The sequence below is a fragment of the Schistocerca piceifrons genome, chromosome 5, assembly GCF_021461385.2.
Source record: "Schistocerca piceifrons isolate TAMUIC-IGC-003096 chromosome 5, iqSchPice1.1, whole genome shotgun sequence".
NCBI lineage: Eukaryota > Metazoa > Arthropoda > Insecta > Orthoptera > Acrididae > Schistocerca > Schistocerca piceifrons.
The window spans coordinates 161,945,230-161,958,452 of NC_060142.1; positions in this window are offsets into that span (position 1 = coordinate 161,945,230).

A 13,223-nucleotide genomic window follows, 5' to 3' on the forward strand; every position below is an offset into this window, starting at 1 on the left:
TTTCACAAGACAAGCTGTGAAAGGTAAGACCAATTTTACACATCGCAATGAAAGATTAGGTTCAATTCCAGTGGAGGAGTCATTAACTGTGGACGGACAGATGCATACTACTAAAGCTAGGCACCATCTGTAAATGTATATGCCAGGTAAACCACACACATATATCTATAAATTGTTTTCATTGTGTGATGTATCTGGGTACGTCTACAAAATGGAAATGCCAACAGGACATGAAAATGAATGGGACAAGAGTCATGCAGAGCTTGATCTTGGAACCTATAGCAATGAGGTTGTTAGATTATGCTGGAATATATCTGAGAACGTAAATCACAAAGTTTACTTTGATAATTACTACACATCAATACCGCTGCTACATTAGTTCAAGGGAAAAGGCATTTTATGTTTAGGAACTGTTAGAAAAAATAGAGTTCACCACAATCAGAAACTCCTAGATGACAAGTCCTTAAATAAAGAAGAAAGAGGTACAATACTGAAGTTCACTGGAAACTATGAAGGAACAGAGATGTCAAATGTACTCTGGAAGGAAAAAAAGACAGTCATGTTGTTATCCACGTTTGTACGAAGTGATCCTGTAAGCAATGATAGAAGTAGGAAGGGACATATTTTTGTACCTTGTCCAAAGATTGCACAAATAATAAGCATATGGGAGGCGCGGACCTTCTGGACTGTCTCACTGGCATGTACAGAATGATAATGCGGAGTGAAAAGTGATACTTCAGATTATTTTGCCATCCTGTGACATAGCTATAATCAACACCTGTGTTCTGTATCGAACGGTTAACAGCATCCGCATTCCAGAGTCTACCAGTTAGAAAATTTTAGGACTGAATTGGCTAAAATTTTGCTCCATATTGGTTTCAGTACTACACCAAAGACGGATAGACCAAGTTATATACGATTTATACACCACCACCAACGATTCAGAAGACAGGTCCACAAGACACAACTAAAAGTGTCAGATTCGATCAGGTCGAACACTGGCCTGTTCATTTAGATAAAAAACAGAGATCCGAACATGAAAATTGCGAAATTTATACGATTGTTAAATGTGAAAAATGTAATGCGGGGGTGCCTTAAACAAGAACAATAACTGCTTCACTAAACACCGAACGCAGTAATTTTAATGTCTTCAGATTTATTTCAAAATTTCAAACCAGTACCTGTCTTTTACGTCACTGCAAATCAATAATCAGACATTTAAATTCAAAACTAAACATCTCACAAAATGTTTGATTCATAAAATGTATTTGTTCAAAGGTTTTCTTGTTTAATGTGCTCTTGTGAAACAGTTGTTTGTTGAAGAGTAAGTTGTGTCTGAATGCATTATGTTACCAAACGGCAACAGGAAGTACATAATGTGTATCACGCAGTTAAATGAGTTATAATTTTTTCAATATTTTTCCCTGTGACTGGTGAACACTTTTTACCACATATATTTTTCTGCAGCTAAAATTAAAATTCGCGCAGTGTTGGTTGCAGAAGAAGACATTAATGCACCAATTTTCATTGGAAGGAAGTAAGGAAGGGATACTTAAGTTTTAACATCTCGTCGACGACGTGGAATTTAGATACATAGCACAGTGTCGGACTCAAGTAGGAAATCGGCATTGCTAAAAGATGTGTACAGACAAGATAACTTAAAACGTTAAGCAGTTTTCTGAATACACACTCACGTAAAGTGTCCAAATAGACTACAACACGTTACACAGACTACCGTACGATAGAAACAAACTATCAAATACTACGAGATGAACGGACAGAGGTAGGGGTGATACCTACTTCCAACACTACCTAATACTAGTTGTGATTGCCATTTATTAATGAGAAGAGAGCGGTTCACAAATGAACATCAATCAGCTATTGCTACTACAGTCAGTTCCACAAGAAAGTGTGCGCCGTTATCTGTATGAAATAACAGACACTATTATAAATATATGTTTACATGGAAATACATGTTATTACTAATTGCACAATTACCTAATAGTTAATTCAATCGCAACCATTATCGGTTATAACTTGGCACTTTTTTGGCACGCTTTTCACGAGATTTTCTGCATATTCTCTCGGTAAGGATCTCCATATCGTCCTGATTTTATATGACAGCTGCTTCAAAGTATATACTGGCTTTTCTTTAAGCTGCCTATTAATGTACGACCAAACATCGATCGGATTTGCATCCGGAGACATTGCAGGCAAATCCATCGTGGACATCCCATTGTCTTATTTCCACGTTGCACAAGGATAGCTGCGATGTTTCGGATCATTATGCCCTTGGAGCACCCAGACTGCCTCGTTCGAACCAAATAGCTTCTTAACGGACGTCAGGAGACATTTTTGATAAATACTTTGTTGTCGCGCACGTTAGCCCTATCACCGGTAAATCATCCACGTTTCCAACCTCTAAATATCGTTTGACTCACTTCGCAATGAATGTCTTTGACTTTCTGAGAATTTTAGCAGCTGCTCCATATGAAAGCATTGGCCCCTTTGAATGGTTTACAAGGAACACTGCCTTGTGATGCTTCAAATATTTTGCACTTATTTTAAATGGCAACGGACAAAACAAAACATTCGATCTCTTGCTGATTATACAGTGTGCAAAAGCGCATTGATTACAGATTCGAGATCACCACCAGAGATGTCGCTGCAGACGTTACATTTAAGCGTTCACTTTCTTGTGGAACTAACTGTATAACACTGTAATTAAGTGTGGGCAGCAGGCATTCACTTAACCCGTACTGTGAGACAAAAGACCAAACGAAAAACTCGTTCTTACTGCTTCTACAAACTGCAAATACAGTATCCGGTCGTATCAAATACGAGGGTCACTCCAAAAGAAATGCACACTATTTTTGTAAAAATACAGTTTTCATTCTGCATGTGTGAAAGTTTTACAGTGTGTAGATACATCCTTCCCGCTTGTTTTTAAACTTAGTTGAACCTGGCGCCGTCACAGTATGTCTTCGAGATGGCTGCTACACTTGACGTTCGTCAGAAGCAACGTGCTGTCATAGAATTTCTGTGCTGTGAAAACGAAACACTGGGAAACATCCACAAGAGGTTGAAAAAGGCGCATGGAGATGCTGCTGTCGATCGCAGTACAGTTAGTCGATGGGCAAGCAGGTTACGTGATGAAAGCGGGCACGGCAATATTGAGGATTGCCCTCGCAGCGGCAGGCCTCGTACTGCACACACTCCAGACAATGTGCAGAGAGTTAACGAATTGGTGACTGTTGACAGACGCATCACAGTGAACGAATTGTCATGCTACGTTGGGATTGGGGAAGGAAGTGTTTGTAGAATACTGAAACTGTTGGCGTTTAAAAATGTTTGTGCCAGGTGGGTTCCCAGGATGTTGACAGTGGCTCACAAAGAAACAAGGAAAACGGTATGCAGCGAACTTTTGGAACAGTACGAGAATGGTGGAGATGAGTTTCTTGGAAGAATTATGACAGGTGATGAAACATAACTCCATCATTTTTCACCAGAGACGAAGAGGCAATCAATGGAGTGGCATCATGCAAATTCACCAAAGAAAAAAACTCAAAACCACACCTTCTGCTGGGAAAGTTATGGCTACGGTGTTTTTCGATTCCGAAGTACTCTTGATTGTGGACATCATGCCAAGTAGAACCACCATAAATTCTGATGCATATGTGATTACGCTGAAGAAACTTCAAGCTCGACTGAGTCGTGTTCGATCACATCGGCATAAGCAGGATGTTTTGCTGTTGCACGACAATGCACAGCTACATGTCAGTCAAAAAACCATGGAAGCGATCACAAAACTCGGATGGACAACACTGAAACACCCGCCTTACAGTCCTGACCAGGCTCCATGTGACTATCATCCCTTTGCGAAACTGAAAGACTCTCTTCGGGGAACAAGGTTTGAAGATGATGACTAACTTGTGCACGCTGCCAAACAGTGGCTCCAACTGGTTGGCCCAGAATTTTACCGTGTGGGTATACAGGCGCTGGTTCCAAGATGGCGTAAGGCAGTTGAGAGGGATGGAAATTATGTGGAGAAATATTGTTTCTAAAGGAAGTATCTACACACTATAAAACTTTCAAATATGTAGAATAAAAGATGGATTTTAAAAAAATAGTGTGCATTTCTTTTGGAGTGGCCCTCGTACATTTAACACTATGACGTAAGCAGAGTCAGCCAGTGATTACAAATAAAAATCCGTTTAGCGTGACGACCTAACACAGCGCGTCCATAATTTAAGTTCTAGTTTAAAAACGCTGTATTAAGAGAACCACTGTTCAGAATGTCAAATTTGGAAAGCAAATTTTAGCAATAAATGGCGCTGTAAGCATCAGAATATGCACACCAAAACACGCGCAGTACACTGCCGTTCCTCAATTTGTGTCCGAGACGTCCAACATGAGTGTCTCCATGAAGATCACACGCTCCTGGTGAAGCTCTTTTACAAGAACGGTGATAGTGCGACAGTAGCCTTGCAGAATTTCTGGACACTCAAGGGTATGAAACAAGGCATTGGTCCGATGTCCGCTAAGGGTCTGGAGAAAATGATTACAAAATTCTAAAAGACAGGTTCTTTTGAAGTGCATTGTGGCAAAGGGAGGAAAACAGTGGACTTCTGTCGAAGATGTGGCCGCAACATTGCAGGTGGTATCCAAACAAGCTGTGCACGGGGAATCGCCCGAACGTTGGACACACCTGCGAGCACGATGCGTAAAATCCTACGAAACATCTTGCATTGCTATCTGTACAATATCACCCATGTTCAGGAGTTCCTTGCTGCTGCCCTGCCAGCTAGACAAATAGAATTTCTTGCTCGCATGGAAATAGTCGCCGACCCGTGTGGCCGAGCGGTTCTAGGCCCTTCAGCTACTGTCGAAGGCTCGAATCCTTCCTCGGGCATTGATGTGTGTGATGTCCTTAGGTTAGTTAGGTTTAAGTAGTTCTAAGTTCTAGGGGACTGATGACCTCAGATGAAAAGTCCCATAGTGCTCAGAGCCATTTGAGCCATTTGGAAATGGTCAATGAATGGTCATGGAACATGATGCTGACAGGCGAAGCCCATTTCCATCTCCAAGGACATGTCAATATGCAGAATTGCAGAATGTGGATACCAGAAAAACCGCACGCACATCAAACGGTACCACTTCACTCTGGAAGATGACAATGTTGCATCAGCTGACGGTATCGTTTATCCTGTGGCCGTGTTTTTTCGAGGAGATGAGTGCTGCGGGCCCTGTCACCTGTACCGTCACTGGTAAACGCTATGAGATTGTTTTGCGCACCAACGTCATTCCAATCCTTCAACAACGTGGATGTGCGCGTAGGGTCATTTTTATGCAAGGTGGCGCACAGCCAGTGAAGCGGCTTCTGCGGAGGCATTCCGGAAGTGCTAGAATTAACAGCAGTCATTTTCCTACAGCCTGGCCGTCCACATCACCTGATATTAATCAGTGCGACTTCTGGCTGTGAGGTTATCTGAAAGATGTTGTGTTCAGTGCTCCGTTACGAACGAAGCTGAACTGAAGGCACGTACTGACCAACTCATTCTGAACGTGACTACCCGAGTCACTCCGATCTGTTGTGGAACGTACCGTTTCTCGATTTCAACTTGTGGCAGAAAACAGTGGACAGCATACTGAACATGCCTTGTGCCGGCCTCACGACAGTTAAAAACACATTTCATTGTAGCTTTTTATGCGGTTTTGGCCTCAGAACAGCTAAAAACCGATTTCCCCATCCAATATGGTACGAACTTGTCCTGGTGGATGGGCTTACCTAACTAACAGTGCCAAAACTGTTGACTGCTGGACTTCTGCAGTCATACGCACTGAAAAGCAAGAATGGTGTAATGTGCTACTGACACCATAGCCCTCTTAGTCATTTGTAGACGACCCCCTTTAGGTTTAGACGGTTATGGTTCATCTATTAGCAACATTTTCGTTTTTCCCCCATGACGTTGCCCCCTGCGTCAACAATACAGGTAGGCTCTTCAAATTTGACGTCAGTCTGAGCAGTAGTTCCCTCTCTCAAACGTTTTGAAACTGGAACATTAATTATGGACACCATGTACATAACATTGTAACGAGACCATTGATAAAACTACACAGTTGTACTGCAGTGTGGACAAAATAATAATGACCTGAAATACTGGAAATTGGAAATTTGTGGTATGGACTATGGGACGAAGCTTGAGGTCATTGGTTCCTAGCCTTACACACTAATTAATCTAACTTACGCTTAGGACAACATACATACCCATGCCCGAGGCAAGACTCGAACCTCCGACGGGGAAGGGGGGGGGGGGGGGGAGGAGCCGCGCGAACCTTGGAAAGACGCCCTAGACCGCGCGGCACCTGAAATAATACCTACAATAAGACTAACCTGTGATTGACCCTTGTTAATGAAAACCGTAGAAGATGCTAGAAACGGCCACTTGTTGACTTAGATGCAGCGCCGTACTTGATACATCGGAGTGTGAGACGCGCGTTGCAGCTCTGCTTGAAGGATAGCAGAAAAAGCATTTCCTGTGGCCTGCTATAGCTCTTCCAGGGTGTGAGGATTATTTGAGTACACTTCAGTTTGTCGCCAGGTAAAAATCGCAGAAAAGGGGGTCTGGCGATCGAAGTGGACAGGAGACTGCAATGCCTCTGCTGATTGTCCTCTCATACAGTGGTGAAAGGTTGTCAAGACTGTGTACATCGTTGCTTCGTCTTGCTAAAAATACGCACACAGTCGTTCATCTTCTGTGAGTTGATCCACACATGCATTAAACAGTTTCTGGACATAAGGTTAGTCACTGTGCGCTGCATACCAATTTTGAAATTATGCAACGGCTCTTCAGTTACAGGGATTTTGTGATATTTATTAATCAAACGAATAACGACTTTAGCTGCTAGTGGGTACTGAAATAAGTGAGTGGGAAACTTGAAAATTTGCGCCGCACCGGGACTTGTACCTGGACTTTCCGTTTCACGATAACGGTAGCCCTGACTGATCCAGATTTCCAACTTATCTACACACTACTGCCGTAGTGCCGTTGCCCATCATCCTCACTGCTCTTAGCGAGCGCTGACAAGAAAGCGACCCGTTCGCGAGAAATCCGGCTTCGAGTCTCGGTCCGGCACAAATTTTCAACTTTCCCTATTGATTTATTTCAGTGTCAACCACCAGCTAATGCCGTTATTCTAAAGCTGCAAGGTCAACGATGGCGTGTTTTCTTTCCGACATGTCTGAAAGAACGGATACCATATGTACATTCTCTGATGTGTTGAGGCGCATGTTCTGTGAGTTCGCGTACCCTGAGAAGCTCAGCCAGACCTTACCCGAAGAAATGAAAAACTGAGGATAGGGAACTCCTGATTCTAATTCACTCAAAAACCACCAGCATATCTCAGCACACGAAAATTCATCCGGTCGGTCCACCTAACGCACAACAGGTTACAGGCTACAGATTATGGAAATATCGTGTGGCTAGGGACACAGATGAGGGTTATTTTTGATAATGTTTCGACACGACGATCTCTTTACTTCTACTTGCACAGACGAGGAGTATTGACACTTCGTCGGACTTTGCTCCAAGCTTCCCTTCACTCGAGCAATGTTTTCTGGTGTTTGAAGTCTTTTCTAGATAGTTACGTTTTTATTGAATACAGAGCCTGTTTCGTGGCAATTTGCCACTAGGTTTTGCGTTGCAGACTCTTCTGAGAGTTTAACCGAAACACTTCCAGACTTAAACTCATGTGCAAACTATCTCGCACGCATTTCTCTAAGAATTGTGCCTCCTCTCACTCATTGAACCGTAATGGCACAGCAGTATACTCGGGACAGAGCATGTATGATATGCACCTGCGCAGAAATGTAGCTCCAACCGATTGGTGTATGGAAACCACGGTTCCAGCATTTTCTGTGATGAGCGATGCCCTGTTCCTTAACATCGGTCACTTCCGCGTCAGCTTTATAAATATTATGTGGGCCAGCCTCATTTTGCCCATCCTGCATTAGACTATTTCGCGTCTTCCATATTCACTGTAGAGATCCCACTTGAGCACCAATTAATTGCATGGTCCAGTCACATTAATGTGAGCACCGCCTATGTTCGTCAACGCACAATAACAACTCACAGACGGCAGGTGGCAACAACAGCAGTGGAGGGCATACAAAGTGGGTTGGGAATGAGGAAAACAGTGTAGTCATTCTTGTAATGCAGGAACGGGGCGATTTATCTAAGTCCAAAAGGGCATGATCATTGGCTTTCGGGCAAAGGGTGGAAGCATTTCCGAAACGGAAAAGTTTGTAAACCGTTCACGTGCAGCCACGATTGAAGTATAGCGCGCATGGCAAGATGGCGCTATCCAAAACAGGCGTCGAGGCAACAGAGGTGCACCACGGGCCATAGATGACAGTGGTGAATAACGCCTGCCGAGATATTTACGAGCGAATGGACGTGCAACATTTTAGCACCTGATCGCCCAGGTGAATCAAGAGGCTACCAACATTGTCTCCTCAATGACGATTAAGATGCGTATGGGCCTCCGCAGCAAGCATGCTCTCAGCTGCTCACCTGCGACGAAGGCTGGAATTTGCACGCCAATACCGAAACTAGATATCTAGATATCCACTAAGTGGCGGCAGGTGGCCTTCTGATGAATCACGTTTTTTGCTCCATCGAACAGATAGCCATTAGTGTATAACGCATGAAACGCATGGAAAAAAGACCCTGCAACAATCGTCGGAAGGGTTCAGGTCTGATGACATGGCCTGGGTAATCTCGTCCTTCTGGAAGCCACAATGAATCAACACAGATATGCATCTATCCTTGGGGACCTTGTACAGCCCTATTTTATTCTTCTTCGACACTGTTGCACCTACCAGCGCAATTGCAGTGTGTCACAGAGCTCACAGTGTACAGGCTTGGTTCGAACAGGATGAGTTTACCATAATCCCCAGCCCACCAAATTCCACGGATTTAAACCGACTCGAGGCTCTGCCGGACCACCTAGATCGGACTGTTCGCGCCTCAACCGAGAAACCTACCGCAGCTGACCACGGCACTGGAGTAGCCGTCGCTCCAAATCCAGTCGGCACCTTCCAGGACCTCATGGACTCTCTTCCTGCAAGTTCCTCGGCGGTCCACGCTGCGAAAGATGGTCATACATGCTTTTGACGAGTGACCGCGATAACGTGACTAGACAGTGTATAATTTTTTGAAAATTTATGGTAAGGTCTTATGGAACCAAACTGCTGAGGTCATCGATCCCTAAGCCTGTACACTACTTAAGTTAACTGAAACTAACCTACGCTACGGACAACAAACACATCCATGCCCGAGGTCGGACTCGAACCTCCGACGGGGGGAGCTGCACGGACAAGGCGCCCCCATACCGTGTGGGTACCCAGCGCAGCCGAGAGTGTACAAGAGTGAGAAAATATTCATTAATGAAGCAACAACCTTTATGGAACTCTTTCAACATCTATGAGGGGAGCATTATTGCACCAGTATTCAATGCAAGGAAGAAAGAAAAACTGGGGTTTAACGTAGAGTCCACGCCATAAAACACGAATTATCGATGACTGGACGGGGTCTGAATTTCTCTTCTCCCGAACACGAGACCAGTTTATTATCAATACGCCCCCTCGCATTATTTCACTGGAATCAAATGGCACCAAGTCCCTAACCAGAGTTTACTTTTATCTGGTTATAATACGAATTAATAGAACGAAAATAAAGGATAAATCAATCCAGCGAATGATCCGATACAGGAAATTGGGCACGCTACAGTAGTAATGGTTCAAATGGCTCTGAGCACTATGGGACTTAACATCTATGGTCATCAGTCCCCTAGAACTTAGAACTAGTTAAACCTGACTAACCTAAGGACAGCACACAACACCCAGTCATCACGAGGCAGAGAAAATCCCTGACCCCGCCGGGAATCGAACCCGGGAACCCGGGCGCGGGAAGTGAGAACGCTACCGCACGACCACGAGCTGCGGACTCTACAGTAGTACAACGTTCAGAAAGCACACCAGCCAAACCGCGCAAAGACTACAGCTGATGAAGTTAACAAGACGGACGACACTTGAAAAAGGGGGAGCCCAACTTCCGCCTCCACTTGAGTTCGTCCATCGACCTCATAGAGCGAGTCACCACGGGTCGAGACAATTGGCCTCCCGCTCTTCGCAGTTTCAGCGGGTGGTGGTTCACGCCTAGCATATCACCACGCAGACCTTGACCGATGGCGTAGAAGCAGAGTACACCATCCAATGAGTCACCACAACTACAGTAAGTAGAAGTGTTTTAACTTACTACACAAGGTTGCGGAACAGGCCTGAGAACATCATACGATTTAGATACTCCAACTATATGTAAGTGCTCTAATATTTTCTATGACTTCACCACTCGCAGTTCTTTCATTTGTGTCTGGTCAGTCAACATCACATAATTTGCGTTACATTTAAACAGAGAATTAAAACACTGAAGGTGGAAACATGGAACTGACTTTATAATCACCTGAAGATGGGCACAGGCACGAAACCGACCTTGTCTAACATAAATCACCTACAGATAACACTGGTAACCGATTTTATTCCACACACTATAACGAATAGTCACAGAGTTCAGCAGCATCCATCATGGATAAAAATTCACTTAATTATACGATTAACTTAACACGCCCTTATCACAACTTAAGGTTGTTAAATAACAATAATCCAGTGATATCTATGAAGATTTTTGCGGTATGTCTGCGCAATGGAATCTTTACTGCCCGACAAAGGGTTTGAATCCTCGTCAGATAAACAGCTGTTACTTGTCACAAGAGGTCATCGCAGTGTATACTTGCCAGAGAGCAGTGATAGGAAATTTACATAACTTACTTCAAATAACCATTAAAACTTTACTTCTTATAGCTCATGAAATATCTTGGACGGAAATTTCCATACACAGAAAATACCTAAGCTGCAGGGGCAACCGTAAATTAAAGAAGATGGAAGATACCGGTACCCAGATTGACATCGTGTTCCTTGCATCTACATCTACATGGTTAGTCTGCAATTCACACGTAAGTGCCTGGCAGAGGGTTCATCGAACCATTTTCATACTACTTCTCTACCATTCCACTCTCGAATGGCGCGTGGGAAAAAGGAACACCTAAATCTTTCCGTTCGAGCTCTGATTTCTCTTATTTTATTATGATGATCATTTCTCCCTACGTAGGTGGGTGTCAACAAAATATTTTCGCATTCGGAAGAGAAAGTTGGTGATTGAAATTTCGTAAATAGGTCTCGCCGCAAAGAAAACCACCTTTGTTTCCGTGACTGCCACCCCAACTCGCGTACCATATCAGTGACACTCTCACCCCTATTGCGCCATAAAACGAAACGGGCTGCCCTTCTTTGCACTTTTTCGATGTCCTCCGTCAATCCTACCTGGTAAGGATCGCACACCGCTTCCTTGTGCTACGTCCGCATTCAGTATACACAAGCTGACGCCGTGTCCGTTGTGTTATTTCCGCATTCAATAGCTACAAGCTTGGCGGATTCACCAGGGGACGTCGCCAAGCGGACACTATTCACGCTAGGCTCCTCAAAGTTCCGGATAATAGTCGCTTAGATTGAGTTCCCGTACTGGAGCTGCTTCATGCTTTTGCTGCGGGTCCTTCAAAATCCGCCGGTAGTGATGTCAGCTGCCAAAGGGGACGCTGAAACCGGAACTGCTTTCATCAGCGAGCTCTCAGTTCCAGGGTTATTCAGCCGGCCGCGGATAAATGAGATGTGTCAGTTCCTGCAGTTTCACAGTTACAGAACCAGTTCCGGTTCCTGTAGTTCGTCCGTGCCACAGTTCCAGAAGACGATGGCCAGCAGTTGCCGCCGTAACAGCAAGCTGCTATTTGCAAGTTATCGTGCTACAGTTAAGCACCGAGTGTCTACTGAATCACAGATTCAAAGACTGCCGACGAAACAGAACTCTATGAATTAGATAGTTAGCTTTCGATATGTCAGCTTAGCTAAAGATATATATACAGGCTAAATAAGTTTATTACATGTTCCATACAGTGTTGCCAATGTTTATCGCTATTATTATTTATTTATTACTAGCTTAGCGCCGGCTGCTTCGCTCGCGTTATTGTTTGATCTGCACAGTATTTTTCTTTTTTTGTTTTTCTTTGATCGAATTTTTATGTTGTTCACAAATTGCAACACCTTCCAAACTTTTCACGTTAGTTAAGTCCATAGAAGCATGGCTCCCCTCCGAACAAAAAGCGATTCGAGTAACTGGACTGCAAGGTTTTTGTCAATCATGCCTCTTGCATTCTTATGGTGATACTTCCGTAGAGACTTTCAACCCTGAACACACATTTCTTTATATCTAAACGAGAAAAAAGCAGCGATTTTCACATATCTCGCTTTAAAATTTTTTTGATGTAACGAAATACAGGGTGCATCGAAAAGAATCATCCGATTTTAAAAAAAATGTAAACTATTATGTTATTTGAGATATGTACGTGAACAATGTACTGTTGAAAAGAGAAAAAAACTAGAGTTTCACATGGTTCCCGCTAGGTAGCAACAGCGTACGCCCACTCCAATTCTAGTAAAAATGGTGTCGGGACGACAGAGAGAGTTTTGTGTTCTACGTTTTGCGCACTGCAGCTCAGTAATAACTATTCCGCATGACTTTCGTACTAAGCATGGTGTGGATCCTCCTACAGCACAGAGCATTAGACGATGACATGAACAATTCCGAGAAACAGAGTGTTTATGTAAAGGCAAATCGCCGGGCCGTCCCCGAGTTCCTGACACAGACGTCGAATGCATCCGCCACAGTTTCACAAGGAGTCCGCAGAAATCCGTTCGCCGGGCAGCTCGACAGCTCAACATGCCCCCAATGTCGTGCGACTAGGGCCTCCCGTCGGGTAGACCGTTCGCCGGATGCAAGTCTTTGGATTTGACGCCACTTCGGCGACTAGCGCGTCGATGGGGATGAAATGATGATCATTAAAGCCCCCAATGTCCGTCTGGCATGTGTTGCGTCGACGTTTGCACGTGAAACCATACAAAATTCAGCTACTGCAAGCTCTTCGTGAAGGTGATAAAAAAAAGTGTGTGGAGTTCTGTAATTTCGTTCTTGGCAGGATGGAGGATGATAGTTTTCCTCCACGCTTAGTATTTAGAAACGAGGCAACATTCCATTTAAATGGAAAGTTGAACC